Source organism: Glycine max, chromosome 1 (assembly GCF_000004515.6).
Source record: "Glycine max cultivar Williams 82 chromosome 1, Glycine_max_v4.0, whole genome shotgun sequence".
Lineage (NCBI taxonomy): Eukaryota > Viridiplantae > Streptophyta > Magnoliopsida > Fabales > Fabaceae > Glycine > Glycine max.
In genome coordinates, this window is record NC_016088.4 from 25,915,775 (window position 1) to 25,919,433 (window position 3,659).

Sequence of the window (3,659 nt, forward strand, 5' to 3'; positions counted from 1 at the left end):
ATTTATATATGCATAGATTGATAAATAGATAAATCTAAATATAAATAGATAGATTCATATATTGAACTGGTTCATGAATCAATCGGATCAAGTTACATGTAGCTCAAGTTCAACTTGTTTATTTAATGAGCTCAACTTTGAACCCAAGTTTAGCTCATTTGGTTCATTAACCAACTCAAACCATGTTTGAGTTGGTCCGATTCATTACAACCTAGTAAGTAACACCCCAAAATTTACAACCCAGTAAGAAAGTACACAAGTAATTTGATTAGGGCTTAGTTAAGATTTATTTAATTGTTCCTAATAAGAAATGATGTGGGTTGAATAATTAAACCTAGTTAGTAATTAATTTGTCTGTGATTGAATTGTCTATAGGGTTTTATTTAAATATTAATTTTAGTGTGTTAATTCATTAAATTGTTTACATGTTGATTTAAATTACTTGAGTTCTAAGTTTATCTAATAAATTAGTACTCATGAAATTTTACCTTTAAATAATTCTTTATATAAAATTTTAATTGATAAACTAGTTGCATCGCATTAATATTATAAATACACAGTGAAAAATTACATTGTGTAAACTAAACTTGGGGTACCTAAAATCTAAACCCTAACTTGCAAACACCTAACCTAACACCTCACCATTGCTTTAAACCTAAGTCGCATGTGTAATCCACTAATCCTACCCCTAAACCCCACGACCTCAACCCAAACCCTCATCATCTCTCTCTTTTTTCTTGGGAGCTATCTGTGACCAAGGAAGAAGGATGACAAGCACTTTTGCTTAGGATACAAACCCAGAGAGCCCATCAACCCCAACTCATCGCTTGTCATCCCCATCTCATTTTCTCCCTCTTGAGTACTTGGACTATTAGTAAGGGGAATTCTTCTTTGTGAACTCAATTCCCATAGTTGTCTTTGGAAAGAGACAACCATGGCATTGCATGCTTGCCTCCATTGTTGATATTGATCCAATTGCATGTTGGTTTTGATGGGGGAAATTATTATTTGTAAATTCTATTTAGTTGTTGGTTGTACATGGTTTGCATGTATCTTTTTCTTCATTTTTTTTTTGGCTCTATAAATATTTGGGAAAGCTCTAAATACAAAGGAGACTCTATCCAATTTTTGTAAATTTTAAAACCAAGTTTTTCTATGGAAATTCAAAGCCAAAGTAAAAAAAGGCAGTGGCTGGAATGTTGTTTTTGCTGGAATAGGCCCCACCATCTTCAAGTTTTCTCAAAATCTAACTATTGTATTTTTTTAAAAATTTGTCTTAAATTAAACTAGACACAAAATACTACAAATTTGATGCAAAGATGAGGTATGCTAAAAATGGAGTTCATCTATGGCCTACAAGTTAACCTCACTGTTTTTTATATATAATTTGAAATTAGGAGTGCTCTGTATTTGTTAATTATATAATTTTCTATTTACATTCTTTAAAATGTGATTACCAATCCTTGAACTAGACAAATAAGGTTTCTAACCTTGTATATTAGGTAAATTAAACATGTTATCTTCTAATTTTTAAAAGGTAGGACAAAACCAAATTGATTGTTAGAAAAATGTTTTCAAGTTAGGAAAAATGGCTTTAAAGAAAAATTTTCTGAGAATTGTAGAAAATGATTTTTGGTGCAAATTTTACCTTGATGAAAATATAATTTTGTTAGCTTCAATATAGAAAAAGTACAACTCAATTTGGTTTTGGGAAGGGTTAGAAAAATGCAAATGTTTTAACTAGGGTAATTCTGGAATCTAAACTGTCCTTTTTCCTTGTAAATTTTAGAAAATGATTTTTGGTGCAAATTTTACCTTGATGAAAATATATTTTTGTTAGCTTCAATCTAGAAAAAGTACAACTCAATTTGGTTTTGGGAAGGGTTAGAAAAATGCAAATGTTTTAACTAGGGTAATTCTGGAATCTAAACTGTCCTTTTTCCTTGTAAATTTTAGAAAATGATTTTTGGTGCAAATTTTACCTTGATGAAAATATAATTTTTTTAGCTTCAATCTAGAAAAAGTACAACTCAATTTGGTTTTGGGAAGGGTTAGAAAAATGCAAATCTTTTAACTAGAGTAATTCTGGAATCTAAACTGTCCTTTTTCCTTGTAAATTTTCACAAGACAATTGGGATACCGTGTTAGAAAATAGAGATAATGAAATTTAAATCTATGTAAAATGTTTGTGTGTTAAAAATCATTCACTAATTTTAATTGTAGCATGTCCTGTCCTATTTTTTTTTCCAGAAGTCTAGGGTTTTGAGTTTTTCTTCTTTAATCATGAAATGAAATTGCTATTTGTGCTAAGTGTATAAATTGATTTATATGACTTATGAGGAAATGTTGATTTACTATCTTGGAAGATCCGAAAAGTGTGAATTCTGGGTCAATGCTAATTCATGTGTGCCATGTATTTATTTTAATTCAACTGTATTGGAGACTAGGAGGAGTGTGAACCTTGAGCATTGAAAGTTGTATGTGCATTTGATTGTCTAGGTGATACAGTTGATTTTCAGCCATAGTGTAAAATTGTTTATCCGTAGTGGTTGTCGAGCTATGATAGGGACTCGAATGTGAGGACATGTGATCGTTCTAGTATTAATAGCGAATTTTGGAGATAAACAATAAACAAATCTTAAACAGAGTGCAAAAATACCTAGACTATGGACTAATAATTTTAAGAATAATTTTATCATAATTGAAGTCTTTATTTGTGCTTTGGACGTAAAATGAACTTAGGAACCTTTCTTGGAGGAACCATCGATAAGTGTGGAGGATCATAAGACTTGAGAGGGTGAAATGTACCCAAAACTTAATGAAATTGTGATTATTATGATGATTGATTGTATGGTAGTTTCACATGAACTTGGATGTGAGTACTTTTGATGACTATAACTTTTTTCTAGTAATATTAGCATGATTTTGAGATACGTTCATGGAAACATGAGTTTGTGGCAAGAAACAAAAAGTACAAGATAAAAGGAGTTGTGTGGGGTGTTTTGACTGTGAGATGTTGATGATTGTGAAACAAAGGTCGAATGACAATATTCACCTAGAGTGGTGACGAGGACAGGGCTCCTCAAAACAAAATGATTATGGAGCTAGAAACGTGTTCTAAAAGAAGTGGAACCTTATTTTGTCAAACAAAAGATGAATCTCGATAGAGGGAATGGTTAAAGAGTCAGTCCTCAGAGATCGGATGGCCCTACAGAGTGGTACATGGGGTATGCTCGCTGACTTGAAAGTTCTTAGGGATGTGGCACCGAGTTTGTGGTCATGTTTCCACATGTTGACTTGGCAATCCTGACCAATGCGAGACATAATCGTGTCTGTGAAAACCCGCCATTGTATTGTGGTAAGGGTGTGCTCCAAATAGTCATCCAGTTTAAAATGTTGTAAGACCACTGAGTTCTAGAGGTTCTAGTTGCATTTGGCCAAGGTGAAATGATTACAAAATTAGTAATGCAAACGATTGTGGTGCGAGTGAGACCCAGTAGACAACCACATCGTTGTGGTTAGTAGACTTGTGTATGTCTTCTAAAAGTCGTTCTATGTGTCGTTTGACAAAGCTAGAAGATTCACCCTAATGTTTTATTCTTTTAGGATCAGAATTTTTAACACCTTGAAAATTACAACTAAGTTGTGCGTAGATATTT